The sequence below is a fragment of the Salmo salar genome, chromosome ssa12 (genome assembly GCF_905237065.1).
Source record: "Salmo salar chromosome ssa12, Ssal_v3.1, whole genome shotgun sequence".
Classification (NCBI taxonomy): Eukaryota; Metazoa; Chordata; class Actinopteri; order Salmoniformes; family Salmonidae; genus Salmo; species Salmo salar.
In genome coordinates, this window is record NC_059453.1 from 61,801,333 (window position 1) to 61,822,326 (window position 20,994).

Genomic DNA, 20,994 nt, shown 5'->3' on the forward strand with positions numbered 1-20,994 from the left:
TTCTGTCATGGTTTTGTTTCTGCCCAGCATCTGAACCAGTGGGATCTGGGTAGCATATTTTCTATTTTATTTACACAGGAAAGTCTCCTTGTTGGCATTGTGAAAACGGCTGACCAACCAAATGATCTGACATGGGTGGCATCATCTACGCATTCCACCGAGTCATCTTCCCTGGGACATCGCCACCTGCCTCCTCTGTAGGCCATCCTTTTCTATTCGCAGAGAGAGGAGGATGAAAAGGCCACATGGCTTGGCAGCGTTTTCTAAGTCTCAGCTGTGCAACTTCCAAGACGGACAGAGAACTGCATAAATAGCGCCGTTAAAGAAGTATAGAGCCGCATTCAAATGGCTTGTTCAAATGGCTACACGGTGCGGTTAAGGTACAAAGCTGGACAGTCGGCATTGTGTGACGACTGCGGGCACTGAGGTGAATACCAAAGTAGACTACTCATTTCTCCAGGGACAGCCACTGAATACCCAGCTCGTAATACTCAGCAGGAGCTTGAATAGAAGATATCCTGGTTATCAGGCCAACAATGAGTAACCTACTTTGAGTAGCCCAAGTCACCAAAATGGCTGTGGTGGAATCAGCTGAGTTTTAAAGTAATAGTTCACTCCAAAATCACCATTTGTTCAGATGTTTTCAAAAGTGGTCTAATGTCAAGATGAGTCCATGTCTCGCATCCCATCTGTTGTGCAGATCTAACTATATTCCTCAACCCCATAGGAAAGAAAGCCTAAGCACCATTTAAAATGATTAAATTAGATGGTGTCTATCTTTCCCCTTCATTTGGGTTTGTGATAGCTGGATCTACACAACAGATGGGGTTGTGGGTAGGACACTTATTTTGAAAATGCTCCACTTTTGAGTTTTGAAAATATTTACAAACTTTGGAATCATTTTGTATCTGGTCATGTAGGCCTACTTATAAAAAGTGTCATAAGCAGGAAGACATCTTCCTTGGTAGATTGATTATTATAACAATAAGCAAGTAGCCTATAAGCCTTCTGTATTATCACAAATTAAAGCATTGTGTCTGCCTCCAGTCCTCCATACCCTGGAATAGGTTGGCCAACTGCCATAACATCCCATACAACCTCCACCACCAGTAATACTGGTGCAAAATTGGAAGTACCTGTCAAATTGGCAACATTAATCAGCAAACATTTGACTTAGCCTTGGCTAGAGCAAATTCACCATGTGCACACTCACACAACAGCCAAAACTAGCATACTAAAACGCACACATTAAGGCTAGAAATTAACATAGCATTATAATAACTGTATATATCAACACAAGTTTATAACAAAACTCCTGTAACTTTGCTTTGGCCTTACGTTTATGATGTTGCCTACCGCAGTTCCCCCGACAGTCCCACAGGTGCACAATAGAAAGAGAGACGTTGGTTTGAGTCGATTAGTCTCCTAGTGTCTGAGATTTTAATTACATTGTTAAACGAACATACTTGACTTGTTTTAATCTCTTGCTGCTAAACCAGATACGTTTTATATAGCTAATGTAAATGGCTTTGGTTAATTACACTCACAGCAATGAGTTTTTCGTCTTCGTGCGCTCCTCAAAGTATGTGCATCTCACGGGGCGGGACAAATCTGTCACCAAGTCAAGAGTTCTTTTCCATCTCTTAAAGTTGCAGTTCGCAGGGAATAATCATAAAATACTTGTATTCTTCTTCCAAAAAAATGTCTTCGCTCAACATCACAGACATACACTGAGTGTATAAAACATGAAGGACCCTTCGTGACCCCCCCTCCCCTTTGCCCCTTAGAACAACCTCAATTCGTCGGGGCATGTAATCTGCTGGCACATGAAGTTGGCTGGATGTCCTTTGGGTGGTGGACCATTCTTGATACACACGGGAAACTGTTGAGCATGAAGAACACAGCAGCGTTGCAATTCTTGATACAAACCGGTGTGCCTGGCACCTACTAGCATATCCTGTTCAAAGGCACTTAAATATTTTGTCTTGTCCTTTCATCCTCTGAATGGCACACATACACAATGTCTCAAGGCTTAGACATCTTTCTTTAACCTGTCTCCTCCCCTTCATCTAGACTGACTGAAGTGCATTTAACAAGTGACATCAATAAGGGATCATAGCTTTCACCAGGATTCACCTGGTCAGTCTATGACATGGAAAGACAAAATGTTCTACAGCTGCACCATCGAGAGCATCCTGACAGATTGCCTCACTGCATGGTATGGCAACTGCTCGGCCTCCGACCGCAAGGCACTACAGAGGGTAGTGCGTACAACCCAGTACATCACTGGGGCCAAGCTTCCTGCCATCCAGGACCTCTATAACAGGCGGTGTCAGAAGAAGGCCCTAAAAATTGTCAAAGACTCCAGCCACCCTAGTTATAGACTGTTCTCTCTGCTACTGCATGGCAAGCGGTACCGGAGCACCAAGTCTAGGTCCAAAAGGCTTCTTAACAGCTTCTACCCCCAAGCCACAAGACTGCTAAACAGCTAATTAAATAATGGCTACTCAGACTACTTGCATTGTCCCCCCCCCACCCCTTTTACACTGCTGCTACTTTCTATTTATTATCTATGCATAGTCACTTTAACTCTACCTGCATGTACATATTACCCCAATTACCTCGACTAACCTGTGCCCCTGCACGTTGACTCTGTACCGGTACCCCCTATATATAGCCTCGGTACTGTTATTTTACTGCTGCTCTTTAATAATTAGTTATTTTTATGTTTTACTTAACACTTATTTTTCTTTAAAACGGCATTGATGGTTAAGGGCTTGTAAGTAAGTCTTTCACTGTAAGCTCTACACCTGTTGTATTCAGTGCATGTGACAAATACAAATACAATTGTATTTTATTACATTTTATTTGAAAGAGCAGGTGTCCTGAATGTTTTGTACACTCAGTGTATATCTAGTAGTGAGTCTACACTACAGATGTAGAAAAGATTTCCATCTGCATCCCCCGAGCCTTGCAATGAGGGTGTTATTTTATGCTTGCCCTTGTTGAACCGGGTAATGGCCCATCACATCACTGAGCGAAAGCCGGGAGGGAGGAGCACCTTCTCAAATCCAATAGTAATCTCAATTCAAATAAAATTTCATTTGTCACATGCGTCCTAAACAACATGTGTAAGGGTCTCGCGAGTGGCACGGTGGTCTAAGGCACTGCATCGCAGTGCTGGCTGTGCCACTAGAGATTCTGGGTTCAAGTCCAGGCTCTGTCGTAGCCGGCCACGACCGGGAGACCCATGGGGCGGCGCACAATTGGCCCAGCGTTGTCTGGGTTAGGGGAGTGTTTGGCCGGCATGGATGTCCGTGACACATCGTGCACTAGCGGCTCCTGTAGCGGGCCGGCGCAGTGCATGCTGACACGGTCGCCAGGGGTACAGTGTTTCCTCCGACATAATGGTGCAGCTGACTTCCGGGTTAGGTGTGCATTGTGTCAAGAATCAGTACGGCTTGGTTGGGTTGTGTTTCAGGAGGACGCATGGCTCTCGACCTTCGCCTCTCCCGAGTCCGTACGGGAGTTGCAGCGATGGGACAAGACTGTAACTACCAATTGGATACCACAAAATTGAGGAAGCAGGTGTCGACAAACAGTGACATGCTTACTTACGGCCCTTCCCTACAATGCAGAGAGAAAGAAAATATAGAAATAATGGAAAAGTAATATCATGTAATAATAAATACTCAATGAGTAATGATAACATGGCGATATACATGGGGTGCCAGTACCAAGTCAATGTGCAGGGGTACGAGGCAATTGAGGTAGATGTATACATATAGCTAGGAATAAAGTGACTAGGCAACAGGATAGATAGAAAACAGTAGCAGCAATGTATGTGATGAGTCAAAAAATGTTAGTGCGAAAAGAGGCAATGTAGATAGCTATTTGGTTAACTATTTAACTAACTATTTAGCAGTATTTTGGCTTAGGAATAGAAGCTGTTGAGGGTTGCAGACTTGGTGCATCGGTACCGCTTGCTGTGCAGTAGCAGAGAGAACAGTCTAACAGTCCACTGCAGCCACGTCGATGTGAAAGGGAGGGTGCTCAGACCTCCGTTTCCGGTAGTCCACAATCAGCTCCTTTGTCTTGCTGACGTTGAGGGAGACGTTGTTGTCCTGGCACCACACTGCCAGGTCTCTGACCTCCTCCCTGTAGGCTGTCTCATTGTCATCGGTGATCAGGCCTCCCACCGTCGTGTCGTCAGCAAACTTAATGATGGTGTTGGAGTCGTGAGCGGCCACACAGTCATGGGTGAACAGGGAGTACAGGAGGGGACTAAGCCTGCACCCCTGAGGGGCCCCCGTGTTGAGGGTCAGCGTGGCGGATATGTTGTTGCCTACCCTCACCACCTAGGGGTGACCAGTCAGGAAGTCCAGGATCCAGTTGCAGAGGGAGGTGTTCAGTCCCAGGGTCTCAAAGTCTTAATCACATCGGCTACAGATAGTGTGAACACACAATTGTCCAGAACTGCTGGTGTTCTCATGCATGGTTCAGTGTTGCTTGCCTCGAAGCGAGCATAGAAGACGTTTAGCTCGTCTGGTAGGCTCATGTCACTGGGCAATTCACGGCTGGGTTTCCTTTTGTAATCCGTGATATTTTGCAAGCCCTGCCACATGCGTTGAGCGTCAGAGCCAGCGTTGTAGGATTCAATCTTTTGTCTGTTTGATGGCCGTCAGAGGTCGTAGCGGGACTTCTTATGAGCATCCGGATTAGTGTCGCACTCCTTGAAAGTGGCAGCTCTAGCCTTTAGCATGCTGCAGATGTTGACTGTAATCTATGGCTTCTGGCTGGGATATGTACAGTTGAAGTCGAAAGTTTATATACACCTGAGCCAAATACATTTAAACTCAGTTTTTCACAATACCTGACATTTAATCCAAGTAAAAATGTCCTTCTCTAAAGTCAGTTAGGATCACCTCTTTATTTTAAGAATGTGAAATGTCAGAATAATAGTAGAGGAAATTATTTATTTCAGCTATTATTTCTTTCATCACATTCCCAGTGGGTCAGAAGTTTACATACACTCAATTAGTATTTGGTAGCATTGCCTTTAAATTGTTTAACTTGGGTCAAACATTTTGGATAGCCTTCCACAAGCTTCCCACAATTTAGTTCGGTGAATTGTGGCCATACCTACCTGAAAGAGCTGGTGTAACTGAATCAGGTTTATAGGCCTCCTTGCTCGCACACACTTTTTCAGTTCTGCCCACAAATCTTCTATATGATTGAGGTCAAGGCTTTATGATGGCCACTCTAATACCTTGACTTTGTTGTCCTTAAGCCATTTTGCCACAACTTTGGAAGTATGCTTGGGGTCATTGTCCATTTGGAAGACCCATTTGCAACCAAGCTTTAACTTCCTGACTGATGTCTTGAGATGTTGCTTCAATATATCCACATAATTGTCCTCCCTCATGATGCCATCTATTTTGTGAAGTGCACCAGTCCCTCCTGCAGCAAAGCACCCCCACAACATGATGCTGCCACCCCCGTGCTTCACGGTTGGGATGGTGTCTTCGGCTTGCAAGCCTCCCCTTTTCCCTCCAAACATAACGATGGTCATTATGGCCAAACAGTTCTATTTTTGTTTCACCAGACCAGAAGTCATTTCTCCAAAAAGTACGATCTTTGTCCCCATGTGAAGTTGCAAACCGTAGTCTGGCTTTTTTATGGCAGTTTTTGACCAGTGGCTTGTGCCTTGCTGAGCAGCCTTTCAGGTTATGTCGATATAGGACTTGTTTTACTGTGGATAAAGATACTTTTGTACCTGTTTCCTCAGCATCTTCACAAGGTCCTTTGCTGTTGTTCTGGGATTGATTTGCACTTTTGGCACCAAAGTACATTCTTCTCTAGGAGACAGAACGCGTCTCCTTCCTGAGCGGTATGACGGCTGCGTGGTTCCATGGTGTTTATACTTGCATACTATTGTTTGTACAGATGAACGTGGTACCATCAGGTGTTTGAAAAACCAGACTTGTGGAGGTCTACAATTGTTTTTCTGAGGTCTTGGCTGATTTCTTTTGATTTTCCCATGATGTCAAGCAAAGGGGCACTGAGTTTGAAGGTAGGCCTTGAAATACATCCACAGGTACACCTCCAATTGACTCAAATTATGTCAATCAGCCTATCAGAAGCTTCTATAGCCATGACATCATTTTCTGGAATTTTCCAAGCTGTTTAAAGGCACAGTCAACTTAGTCTATGTAAACTTCTGACCCACTGGAATTGTGATACAGTGAAAAAATCTGTCTGTAAACAATTGTTGGAAAAATGACTTGTGTCATGCACAAAGTAGATGTCCTAACAGACTTGCCAGAACTATAGTTTGTTAACAAGACATTTGTGGAGTGGTTGAAAAACAAGTTTTAATGACTCCAACCTAAGTGTATGTAAACTTCCAACTTCAACTGTATGTTCAGTCACTGTGGGGATGACGTCGTCAATGCACTTATTAATAAAGCCAGTGACTGATGTAGTAAAGACCTCAATGTCATCGGAGGAATCCCGGAACATATTCCAGTCTCTTCTAGCAAAACAGTCCTGTAGCTTAGCATCCGTTTCATCGGACCACTTCCATATTGGTACGTTTGAGTTTTTACTTGTAAGCAGGAATCAGGAGAATAGAGTAATGGTCAGATTTGCCAAATGGAGGGCGAGGGAGAGCTTTGTATGCGTTTCTGTGTGTGGATACAGGTGACATGTTGGTAGAAATCAGGTAAAGGATTTCAGTTTCTCTACATTAATATCAGTAGCCCTATACAACTCTTTGAGCGCGGTCTTAGTGCCAGCATCGGTTTGTGGTGGTAAATAGACAGCTATGAAAAATATAGATGAAAACTCTCTATAGTTAAAAATCCGAGCTGCTCTGTCAGGTTGTCAACAAGGCAGAATGGTTCATTGTCCAGAAACATCTCTTTCCATAAAATAATTGTTAGAATTTTCAAACTAGTTTTTGTTGGAAAGGCAGATAAAGCATTTTTAGCAAAAGCAATCACTTTTCCATGGGAAAACACAGAATCCTACTAATTACTACATGATTAGTTATGTTACTTTTGTTTTGATTTTGCCGTTGGACAGTCATGCTTCCTTGTGTAACAGTTTAGCTTCCGTCCCTCTCCTCACCCCTACCTGGGCTCGAACCAGGGACCTTCTGCACACATCAACAACTGACACCCACGAAGCATCGTTACCCATCGCACCACAAAAGCCACGATGGGGGAACAAGGGGAACAACTACTTCAAGGTCTCAGAGCGATTGACGTCACCAATTAATAATGGAAAAATCTATGAAATCAATTTATCACTAGCCACTTTATATATATAATGTTTACTTACCCTACATTACTCATCTCATATGTATATACTGTACGCTATACCATCTACTGCATCTTGCCATATTGATGTAATTAAATGTATCACTAGCCACTTTAAACAATGCCACTTTATATAATGTTTTCATACCCTACATTACTCATCTCATATGTATATACTGTACTCTTTACCATCTACTGCATCTTGCCATCTTGATGTAATGTATCACTAGCTACTTTAAACAATGCCACTTTATATAATGTTTTCATACCCTACATTACTCATCTCATATGTATATACTGTACTCTATACCATCTACTGCATCTTGCCATCTTGATGTAATGTATCACTAGCCACTTTAAACAATGCCGCTTTATGTTTTCATACCCTACATTACTCATCTCATATGTATATACTGTAGCCTATACCATCTACTGCATCTTGCCTATGCTGTTCGGCCATCACTCATTTATATATTTTTATGTACATATCCGTATTCATTTCTTTACACTTGTGTGTATAAGGTAGCTGTTGTGAAATTGTTAGGTTATATTACTTGTTAGATATTAGTTCATGGTTGGAACTAGAACCACAAGCATATCGCCACACTTGTATATGTGACAAATACATTTGATTTGATTTGATTATAAGCGCGCACCTCGCTAACTAGCTAGCCATTTCACATCGGTTACACTTGCCCGTCCAACATTGCCTCATCTCCCACTGCTTCTAATGTGCCCAATGCTCCTCCTTCTTTTCCCCCTGCCCCACTACAAAGTTTCTCCCTGCAGGCAGTCACTGAGTCCAAGGTGCTAAAGGAGTTCCTTGATCCCAAAAAAACATCTGGGTCAGATGGTTTAGACCCTTTCTTTTTTAAGGTTGCTGCCCCTATAATCGCCAAGCCTATCTCTGACCTTTTTAACCTGTCTCTCCTCTCTGGGGAGGTTCCCATTGCTTGGAAGGCAGCCACGTGTAGTCCTTTATTTAAAGGGGAAGATCAAGCTGATCCTAACTGTTATGGACATATTTCTATTTTGCCCCGTTTATCAAAAGTGTTGGAATAACTTGACAATAATCAACTGACTGGCTTTCTTGATGTCTATAGTATTTTATCTGATATGCAATCTGGTTTCTGCTCAGGTTATGGATGTGTCACTGCAACCTTAAAGGTCCTCAATGATGTCCCCATTGCCCTTGATTCTGTGCTGCTATTTTTATTGACTTGGCCAAAGCTTTTGATATGGTAGACCATTCCATTCTTGTGGGCCAGTTAAGGAGTATTGGTGTCTCTGAGGGGTCTTTGACCTGGTTTGCTAACTACCTCTCTCAGAGTGCAGTGTATGAAGTCAGAACATCTGCTGTCTCAGCCACTGCCTGTCACCAAGGGTGTACCCCAAGGCTCGATCCTAGGCCCCACACTCTTCTCAATTTCGAGAGCAGCCGCACTGCTTCTTGACACAATGCCCGCTTAACCCGGAAGCCAGCTGCACGAATGTGTCGGAGGAAACACCTTACAGCTGGTGACCTTGTCAGCGTGCATGCGTCTGGCCCTCCACAGGAGTCACTAAAGCGCGATGGGACAAGGACGTCCCGGCTGGCCAAACCCTCCCCTAACCCGGACGACACTTGGCAAATTGTGCGACATCCCATTGGTCTCCCAGTTGCGGCCGGCTGCAGCAGAGCCTGGACTCAAACCAGGATCTCTAGTGGCACAGCTAGCACTGCGATGCAGTGCCTTAGACCACTGTGCCACTCGAGAGGCCCTCTTCTCAATTTACATCAACAACATAGCTCAAGAAGTAGGGAGCTCTATCATCCATTTATATACAGATGATACAGTCTTATACTCAACTGGCCCCACCATGGATTTTGTGTTAAACGCTCCACAACAAAGCTTTCATAGTGTCCAACAAGCTTTCTCTGCCCTGTTCTGAACACCTCCAAAACAAAGGTCATGTGGTTTGGTAAGAAGAATGCCCCCCTCTGAGGGTTTAGAGCTTGAGGTATTCACCTCATACAAGTACTTGGGAGAATGGCTAGATGGTACACTGTCCTTCTCTCAGCACATATCAAAGCTGCAGGCTAAAGTTAAATCTAGACTTGGTTTCCTCTATCGTAATCACTCCTCTTTCACCCCAGCTGCCAAACTAACCATGATTCAGATGACCATCCGACCCATGCTAGATTATGGAGACGTAATTTATAGATCGGCAGGTAAGGGTGCTCTCTAGCAGCTAGATGTTCTTTACCATTCGGCCATCAGATTTGCCACCAATGCTCCTTATAAGACAAGTCACTGCACTCTACTCTTCTGTAAGCTGGTCATCTCTGTATACCCGTTGCAAGACCCACTGGTTGTTGCTTATTTATAAAACCCTCTTAGGCCTCACTCCCCCATATCTGAGATATCTACTGCAGCCCTCTTCCTCCACATACAACACCCGTTCTGCCAGTCACATTCTGTTAAAGGTCCCCAAAGCACACACATCCCTGGGTCGCTCGTCTTTTTAGTTCGCTGCAGCTAGCGACTGGAACGAGATGCAACAAACACTCAAACTGGACAGTTTTATCAGAATCTCTTCATTCAAAGACTCAAACATGGACACACTTACTGACAGTTGTGGCTGCTTTGCATGATGTATTGTTGTCTCTACCTTCTTGCCCTTTGTGCTGTTGTCTGTGCCCAACAATATTTGTAAACTGTTTTGTGCTGCTACCATGTTGTGCTACTGCCATGTTGTTTTTCTACCATGTTGTTGTCGTCATGTTGTGTTGCTACCATGCTGTGTTGTCATGTGTTGCTGCCATGCTATGTTGTCGTCTTAGGTCTATCTTTATGTAGTGTTGTCTCTCTTGTCGTGATGTGTGTCTTGTCCTATATTTGTATTTCATTTATTTTTATTTTTAATCCCAGCCCCCATCCCCGCAGGAGGCCTTTTGTTCGTTTGGTAGGCCGTCATTGTAAATAAGAATTTGTTCTTAACTGACTTGCCTAAAGGTTCAATAAAAAATTCAAAAACAGAGAGGGTCACCTGGTTCACGCCTGAGAGGCAGCCTGATTCCAAATCAAATGCAATAAACTTTCAGCCAGTGCAAAACACACCTACACGGGCGCCCGTGCGAGATTAATCGAACCACCTCAATCACAAGCTATCAGGTGAAAAGGATCTTGGAAAGGTTCTTAGTACCACCTAGTGGTGAGAACTTAAAGGGATAGTTCATCCAAATGACAAAATGACACATTGGTTTCCTTACCCTGTAATGAGTAATGGACAAGGTATGGCAGCAATTCATGCTTTGGTTTAGTTTCCCTGGCACTGTTTCCACATGCTAACGTTTTAGCAAATGCTGCACAAATCCCATTCAAGTCATGGGACTGATATTAGCATTTTTCTCACATCATGTCCAAATCATCCAAAAGTATCTAAAATGTATTGATGACCTCAAAAAAGTAAGTTATTGATGATTTGAAAAATGCTAATATCATTCCCATGACTTGAATGGGATTTGTGCCACATTTGCTAAAACTTTAGCATTTGGAAACAGCACCAGGGAAACAGACCAAAACATGAATTGCTGTCATACCTTGCCCATAGACTGCTTACACGAAAGGAAACAATGTAATTTTGTAATTTGGATGAACTATCCATTTAATAAAGACAATAAAGCTTGGCAGTTAGAAAGCTTGACAGAGATATTTATTTAAACATTTTTCAGACAAACAGAGAAATAAACAAAGAGTCAAATTAATAATACATTATAAAATGAGAATAAAAAATAAATAAATAGAAAGACAAACCAAATTATCCCATCTTTGATGATGTAGTAGGCTATGGCAGTAGGCTATAGTAAAACAATTACTACAATTCATATAGGCCTATAATTTGAACTCTAACCCTTCAAAAACAAAGTGTCGTACAGACAAACACAAGGTCTTAGTAAAAACGGATGCTTAAGCTACTGTAGGAGTAGGCTATCCCTATTAGGCCAATGTAGTATAACAATGACTACTTTTAAAATAGGCCTATACTTTGAACAACATAACAGTTGCAATACAATATGTCATAGACATAGATATATACCCCAATTCAGCAAAACATCTGATGCTTAAGCTACGGGAATATGTTGCAATATATTTTTTTACAAATATATGTCATCTACCTCTCGCCTACCTAGGTTTAATTTAAAACATCTAATACTGTTGAAGTATTTTCATTCGAATACTTTAAAACTTTATTCACATTTCTGAGTACTTCAGCTCACTACTGTAAAGTTGAGACACAAATTCTACGAGAGGCTACTTGTGAATTGCACTCAACACTATTTTCCAAACCATTCCTTAATTGTACTGGACAGAAAAACTGAAGAATGGAAGGGGAATGCATCTTTACCCTCTTTTCCATACTAGATACCTTAAAAGTGGTCAAGCCACTGTTTGGAAGGCATATGCCATTGCAAGGCATAACAAAAACCAAAAAAATGCATAAAAAAGGCAATACTCCTGCTTGTCTAAGGAAGCAGGACTAAAATACTTTCCCACATACATACACACTTGATAAACACAGATTGGAGAAAAACATGTATGTAAAACTCATATAAAACAGAATACAATTTCCACATGCAATTGGCCCTTGATGTCTTAAGATAATAGAATAGGAAGTAATACAATTAATTTTTAAAAAAGTGGACATCTCTACACTGCCAGATATAAAATCAAATTTTTTGGGGTTCGAGCCCAGGCTGTGTCACAGCCGGCCGTGACTGGGAGGCCCATGGGGCGGCGCACAATTGTGTTTCGGAGGACGCATGGCTCTCGACCTTCGCCTCTCCCGAGTCCGTACGGGAGTTGTAGTGATGAGACAAGACTGTAACTACTACCAATGGGATACCACGAAATTGGGGAGAAAAAGGGGGTAAAAAAAATAATAAAATAAAAATCATATTTTTTTAAGTGATATGCTGTTGGTGTGTTTACCCAGCTTCTTGTATGAGGGTGTTTTATGTTGTTGACAGAGGAGTTCTGTCATTTTGCTTTTGTAAAATAAAAATAAATACCTAAAAGGTGTGAAGCACCAAAGTACAGGCTGGAAGAGAGAGACCTCAGGTAACAAAAGTATCTGTGTTCTAATTCAGATTATCTTTGCTATCCCAAGGGTGTTTTGTTTTTTCCAAAGTTGCTCGGAATCCTGGCTCCAACTTCCAGCTTCGTTCATGTGACATCACACACTCTGCGGCAGCTTTTGGTGTGCTCCTGAGAGAGGAAACATGCAGTACTGCTTTTAAGTAATTTATTTTGAGTGAGATAATGTGCCAAATTAAGCAACACAATTGTGGCAATGTATAGATTGTTGCCTTTTGATGTCCGGACAGAGGGGTGCCTCACCTGAGAACCTATGAGTGCTGCAGTAATTGCCTGATAAGGTAAAATAGTCCAACTATATATATTATACTTTAAATGTGGTTAAATAAGCTCTTTACCTTTTTTGTACCACTTTTTGCGCAAGCAAATCAAGGCCATGGACAGGATCGTGATAATGAAAACAAGGACCACAAGGGTCACGATGACACTACAGAAAGACAGGCACACAAAAAGACAGCGAGTTAGCTAAGCATTTTTGGAATCACTTTATTTTAAGGTACACACACACACACACACACACACACACACACACACACACACACACACACACACACACACACACACAACTGTGTTGTTTATAAGCAGCGCATATACAGTGCCTTCGGAAAGTATTCAGACCCGTTGACTTTTTACACATTTTGTTAGGTTACAGCCTTATTCTAAAATGTATTAAATTGTTTTCTTCCCTCATCAATCTACACACTATACCCCATAATGACAAAGCAAAAACAGTTTATTTTTTGTAATATATTTTTTTTTTTTACATTTTTGCTAATTTATTACAAATAAAAAACGGAAATATCACATTTACATACAGTAAATATTCAGACCCTTTACTCAGTACTTTGTTGAAGCACGAATACAGCCTCGAGTCTTCTTGGGTATGACACTACAAGCTTGGCACACCTGTAATTGGGGAGTTTCTCCCATTCTTCTCTGCAGATCCTCTCAAGCTCTGTCAGGTTGGATGAGGAGTGTTGCTGCACAGCTATTTTTAGGTCTCTCCAGAGATGTTTGATTGGGTTCAAGTCTGGGCTCTGGCAGGGCCACTCAAGGACATTCAGAGACTTGTCCCGAAGCCACACCTGTGTTGTCTTGGCTGTGTGCTTAGGGTCGTTGTCCTGTTGAAAACTGAACCTTCACCCCAGTCTGAGGTCCTGAGCACTCTGGAGCAGGTTTTCATCAAGGATCTCTCTGTACTTCGCTCCGTTCATCTTTGTCTCGATCCTGACTAGTATCCCAGTCCCTGCCGCTGAAAAACATCACCACAGCATGATGCTGCCACCACCATAATTCACCGTAGGGATGGTGCCAGGTTTCCTCCAGACGTGATGCTTGGCATTCAGGTCAAAGAGTTCAATCTTAGTTTCATCAGACCAGATAATCTTGTTTCTCATGGTCTGATAGTCTTTAGGTGCCTTTTGGTACCTCCAAGTGGGCTGTCATGTGCCTTTACTGAGGAGTGGCTTCCGTATGGTCACTTTACCAAAAAGGCCTTATCGGTGGAATGCTGCAGAGATGGTTAGGTTGTCCTTCTGAAAGGTTCTCCCATCTCCACAGAGGAACTCTAGAGCTCTGTCAGAGTGACCATCGGGTTCTTGGACATCTCCCTGACCAAGGCCCTTCTCCCTGATTGCTCAGATTTGGCCGGGCGGCCAGTTCTAGGAAGAGTCTCGGTGGTTCCAAACTTCTTCCATTTAAGAAGGATTTCCAGTGTGTTATTGGTGACCTTCAATGCTGCAGAAATGTTTTGGTTCCCTTCCCCAGATCTTTGCCTCGACACAATCCTGTTTCGGAGCTCTACGGACAATTCCTTCGACCTCATGGCTTGGTTTTTGCTCTGACATGCACCGTTTGCCTTCCCAAATCATGTCCAATCTATTGAATTTACCACAGGTGGACTCCAATCAAGTTGTAGAACCATCTCAAGGATGATCAATGAATACAGAATGCACCTCAGCTCAATTTCGAGTCTCATAGCAAAGGGTCTGAATACTTATGTAAATAAGGTATCTGTTTTTTTAATTTAAATTTTTTAATACATTTGCAAGAATTTCTAAAAACCTGTTTTCCCTTTGTCATTATGGGGTATTGTGTCTAGATTGCTGAGGATTTTTTGTTATTTAATCCAGTTTAGAATAAGGCTGCAACATACATTTTTGGGGAAAAAGTCAATGGGCCTGAATATCATGTCTTATTAGCCATAAATTAGGCCTTACTCCAGTGATTTGTTATTCAAACAATATAATGTAGTTATGTATTACTGACCATCCTTAATAACCTTATTGTTAGCCATAATAAAGATAAAGAAGCAAGTTACATAACAAACAGATTCTTAGTAAGCGGTCTCAGTGTGGGTGTACCTTAAAATGTGTTCTCTATTCTAAAGTGTGACCACATTTTTACTTGCAGTTAACTTTCTCCAGAAATGACCTCATTGGACAGAAAGGGGCACACCTCCCCACATATATGCAATACAGCCACATTTCAAGTCGCAATTTCATGTAAACTATTAGCAACTAATTGATCAGAGGCATGCAGTCTTACATTGCTGTAGATCTCATGCACCCAACAGAATCCAATGGTGAATCTGAAAAAAAAAGACAGTGTGGATCAAAACATGACCAATAAACATAGAATGGGGCAGCTTTCAGACATGACGTGAAATCTCTCAGTAGTACACGTGGGCAATGAATGCAATTTGAGGGCACACAAGCCAAGTGTTGCATAATACAGAAGGAGTCGGGACTCGGGACAAGAATGGAATTTGTACTGTATTTCTAGTCATATCACATACAATCTCAGACCACACATGTTGACAACCGGTCTTGTTTACCCAGTAACCATAGCAATTTTAGGCAACTGAAAGCAAACAACAGAACTGCAAAGTCTGGTACAATATTAAACTGGAAATTGCATTTCCGTGTCCTTGTGGCTGTAGATAGGAAAGACATTTAAAAATGTATTCTTTTCAAATACAACCGCATAATCACCCAATGCATAATTACCCAATGATTCATGTTTCTGGCAATCACCCATTGAGGTCATGTTGTATCCATCCTTGCAGCCACACACCGTGTCTGAGAAGGTTGAGCAGGAACTAAAAGTAATCTTGCCTTTACCTGCCATGGGTCAAACAGACATATAGACACACTTAACAACAGATTGACCAGTCTGCAAGCACATAAGGAAGTGAGCTACTGGCACGAATCAACTCCTAAGTCTGGGTTGTAGCAAACAAAGAATGAATGGAATAAAAAAATGTCAAGTAATCTGTATTATCCAGCTCTTCAGTACTGTGTCAGATATATACGTACATTTTACATTTTTTTTCAAGTCACATCTGTTGGGCATGCCAGTAAGAATACCAGTTAATTTTCTCCATCAAGTTATACATTTGACAAAATAATCATCTTACTTCAATATTTTACAGATTGTGTGTTTTTTACCTTTACAGTCACTGCATAGAATACAGCTAGGTCCTGTCCACCCCCCATCCAGCTGGCTGCAGTTTTTGACGGTAAATCGTCCTAAATGAGAGGACACATCATGAATAACCATAAACATGAGAATGACTGTGAAGAACAAAACAGATTGAAATGATGATTGAAACATAAAACCATAATTTATAGGACAATAAAGCTTAGATGAAATGTACCTAGAGGACAGGATGGACAGTGCTGTCCAATGCAGAGATTTACATATGCTATGGCCAGCAGAGAATGCAAGAGAATCTAGAAAGGGGAAGACAGTGTTAACCCAGTGGCTTTAGTAACAGGCAGCAGAAGAGGTGTGTGCCTGGCTACAGGTAGCTAGCTGTACTGCACTGTCAGCAACATGCAGCATTGTAAAATATAGAGGGGCATCTTTAGGCAATTAACATATTTGGGACTAGGACCTAGGCGTAGGGCCCTCACAATCGGCTGATAACCTACTGCAACTACTGCATGTGCACTATTAGCCTTATAGTATAAAACTGGTAATACTAATCCAGCCTACTGTTTTACTAATTCCTATACTATATTTTATAGACTTGTAATTACATGGTTTTTGATTGGTCAATGAATTGAATGTAACAAAACATGGGAGGAACAAATGAAATACAACAATGATTAAAATAAACAGAAGGATAGGGCAGAGGGAAATGTAACTGAACATCATTTTATAGACTGTGTAACAATGTAGGCTATAGTTTGAAGAATATGCCATATTCTTCAAACTATAGCCTACATTGTTACACAGTCTTGACAACAAAAACATCAACAATATTACAAAATGCAGCCCTAGATCTTGGGTTATGATAGGATAAGACACTTAATTGTATACATAAGTTAAAAATGATCAAAAATCTATGTATGACCATTGAACAGCAGGACTGTGGCTTTATTTTGGTTTGTTATGTGCAGCAGAATGCAGGCTATAATATGGTTTAGTTTGTTCTGAGCAGCAGATAGGCTATAATAAATTCGATAATCAATTATGTAGGTTTTGGATGCACTTACATTTCTGAAGAACGACATTATTCCGTTGACGTTAAAGGCGATTCAAATGATTTGCATCTGTATTGTCCAAATAACTGTATCTCTCTGTAGCCAAAGCGAAGAAGTCCGATGTGCTCAGTCTTGACGCACAGAAGTTATATGAGCTCAGACTTGCTCAGATATGAGGAACCCAGAGATTGAACCTCATTGGCCAATTTGAGGGAGAAACGACACACGTGGTTTTGTTCATGGCAATGACATGTGCGTGTATTTATAGTTGCATAGCGCTATGTTTATTGTTACACAATTGCTTATTAAGTGTGATTCAATTATGCTTGTAAAAAGTTGCCACATTAGTCGAGACTCCTACGAATTCTAACCCACTTTTATTTCTTATGAATACTTTTTCACAACTTATACTTGTGACACATTAGGCTATACATGTTTTTGGACCGTTTGGGATACATTTTTGGGACTTCAACTACTGCAATACTACTCATTTTGCCCAAGAACAAAATATTTCACAGTGAAGGGCAACAAATCATATAATCCTTTAGTATGGATAGGTTTGTACAATGCAATCAAGACATTTGAAATGCTAAAATAGTTTTGTTTCACTGTTTGGAGGGAGCCATGTAAACAAACTGCTTGAAATGCAGGTCTACACAACATCCGGAAAAAATGTTGTGGCCATGGCAACCACTGTCGTTATAATCAGGGTGCTCTATCACAATCTGTTTACACCCAGAACCATATGCCTACACCTAGTTGGAATGTATTGCGCAAGACATTGGGGGCGTTCAAGCATTATGGTTATAAACATTTTCTGACTTTCAGCTACATTTTGACTGCATGACCTTTACAACAATTATGTGTTTAAAGATCATGAACTGCAGTCGACTGGAAATTTCAGCAATTGCTCCTCACTAAATGCAACTTGAAGTCGGAACCAAAGCATTATGGGAGAAAAACTTTTTTTCTGTTTATTATGATTGTTTTTTATGGTTGATTTTGCCACCTATCTTTGGTTATTATCAATGCATGTTTACTCTTTTAGGTGGATGACTATTTAGAGCATATTATATACATCTTCATCCTTACATCCTTATGATTTAATTACATAGGCCTACCTACATGTGAACCAAATGTTTAACATAAATAAATAAAATATCCTACTTGAGACAATATAGCTAATGCATTTATCTATGTTACTGTAATGTTGTGTCCCATGTTATAGCCTACAATTTGTCTTGTCTGTAATATTGTTGTCACCAAACACATTGTTGTCGTTTGTCTATTAAGTGTGAATAAAATGTAATACTGTAGGCTACACAAGGGTTATTTTAGGGGATTTCTAGTAGGTTACTGAGAAATGCATGAGGAGGCAAGCAACACACTACTGAAGCTGTACTCGGGAGCGTTAATGAGATCAATTGGGTGATATCACACAGACTGTGTCATTAAGGGGTTAAGCACAAACTAGTCTTTGAAGTTGTTGAGATATACCAAAATCCACTACTCTCTGGTTCTACACATGAGCACTTAGGACTCATGGCTGTCATAATACCAGCGTAGCTAAACAAAGTGGAGCAGTGCCTCAAAGGACCTTTAACCAAAGAACAGCTGCTGAGCGCATATTATGACGTTTTCGAAGATCCCGTGGACTCTGTGCTTCATACTGGACACAAGTTGCACAACGGAATGTGCCTGTAGCCTTGAAGACATGAGTGAAAGCCCAACGGGAGAAATTTGAATGTGATGGACATATCACCCCCGTCACTGACACGACGCCTGAATAAGCAACATGGTCGTAGTTGCCAAAACAGAAAATATCAGATTATGCATGAATCCAAAACCCCTTAACAAAACACTGAAAATGTCTACTTTATGGCAACATTAGAGGATATGTTGTAAACACTGCCTAAATCACGCATATTTATGCTGGTGGATGCCAGAGATGCCTTTCTCAAGTGTGAACTTGATAACGACAGCAGCAGGATGACGATGGTCTGGATGCCATGGGGGAGGATGAGATGGCTGAAACGTCCCTTTGGGTTGTCCGTGGCCCCTGATATTTATGAACTGCTAGGGCACCTCAGAGGCATGGAGCCGAATGCAGATTATATTCTTGTTGTTGGATGCGGGGACTCTGATAAAGAGGCGGAGTGTGACCACGAGAACAATCTGCACGGAATGATGGACCGGTGCAGGGAGGTGAGACTCAGGCTCAGTGTGCAAAAGCTGCAGTTCAAGCTGTAAGTAGTTAAGTTTCATGGACACTTACTATCCTCCGAGGGACTGAGAATAGACCCAGAGAAGACCATGCCCACTTATACCGAGGCAGTACAGCATTTCATTGGATTTATGACACACCTGGCCAACCTGTCTGAGGTGTGTGAGCCACTTCGCCATCTCCTGGACAAGAACAGTGTGTAGCACTGGCTGCCTAAACATGAGCAAGCTGTACAGAAAATAAAGTGTCTGGTGTCTGTCAAGCCTGTTCTGAGGTGCAATGACGTCTCGAAACCAGTCATTGTGCAGAGTGACGCAAGCAAGAATGGATTGGGCTGCCTAATGCAACAGGGTCAGCCCAAGGCGTTTGCTTTGCTTTATTTGCTTGCCAGAAATTTCATAATTATCTGTATGGCAGAGAGTTTTTTTATTTTTTATTTTTTATATAAGGGGTGGATCAGCTTAATATTGCAGAAAGATTGTTGCTTCCATCAATGTAATTGTCTGCATCATTTCCAATCCCCCATATATTTTTGGGGTAAATATATATAATCATATACATACACATATGCATACATATACACATATATACATACACATACCTATATAGACATACATACTTTTTTTAGAATATACCTTTATTATTCCCCGCAAACCCTACCACCCTTCCCCCAAATGGAGTAAATTAATAAACAATAACACTTAGACTTCTACCTTCAGTTTATACATCTTATACACATTTTACAGACACAATCTATTTTACAATAGTTATATTTTGTTTGTTTCTATTTGTAACTGTGCTATTTCACAAAATGTCTGAACCTATATACATTTTACAGACCCCGTATGTTTTACATTGGTTATCTTGTTATTAGTCCCATCCTTCAGCTCCATTCAACCCCTCCCATCTATCTCTCAACACCATCCATTTTGGATTTCTATTTGCCAACTGTGCTGTGATGCTTGACAAAAGTACTGAACCTTTCTATTCTCATAGCTTCTACAGATTGAACATTTAAAATATATTTTTTTACTAAAATAATTATTATATTATTGATTGACTATGGCTTTTCAAATCACCCAGTATTGCTATCTGCAGCGTTAGTTCTAGGCAAATGTTGCAATTCTTCAGCCATTCCTGGACCTGTGACCAAAAACGAGCTACATATGGACAATACCAAAATAAATGATCTAATGACTCTGCCTCCTCACAGCAAAATCTGCAGAGCTGGGAAGATTGAATCCCCCATATATATAACATTCTATTGGTTGCAAGAATTTTGTATATTAATTTAAATTGAAAAATTAGAAGTTTTAAATCCGGCGTTGTTGTCCATGTGCCATGGAATGGGTACATCGAAAATCTCTTCCCAACTATTTTGCAATTTATTTGGCACAGCTGTCAGTTTTTTGGTCCTTAAATGAAATTGGTAAATGTTTTTATTTATCACACTTTTCTTTAACCATTTATGTTCTTTAATACAGGGCCGACATACAAATTCCTTACTTTTTTGTATGGCAGAGAGTTAATAACAGCTGAGACAGATCATAAGCCGCTGATTGCAATCTTCGAGAAGCCCCTCCTCTGTGGCCCTAAGCGTCTCCAAGGCATGTTAATGCAGCTGCAAAACTAAAAGAAACGTCCTCTCACTGTCAACTGTGTTAATTTTCAGAAAACTTAAGATGTGTAAATATTTGTATGAACATAACAAGATTTAACAACAGAGACATAAACTGAACAAGTTCCATAGACATGTGACTAACATAAATGGAATAATATGTCCCTGAAGAAAGGGGAGGTCAAAAGTAATCGTCAGTATC

General features: G+C 41.2%; 1 protein-coding gene across 2 annotated transcripts in view; it reads right to left on the reverse strand.

The window, feature by feature from the left end:
- LOC106565453 (LIM domain and actin-binding protein 1) overlaps nucleotides 1-1,777 on the reverse strand; it is a 30,793-nt gene extending 29,016 nt beyond the window's left edge. Inside the window, exon 1 of one of the 2 annotated variants that reach the window (XM_014132607.2) lies at nucleotides 1,548-1,777. The gene's annotated coding sequence lies outside the window, so the exon portion shown is untranslated. Of the gene's footprint in view, nucleotides 1-1,338 lie in introns of both variants that reach the window. The other variant, XM_014132604.2, reaches the window with a different exon arrangement.
- Between the last annotated feature and the right edge of the window lie 19,217 nt (nucleotides 1,778-20,994).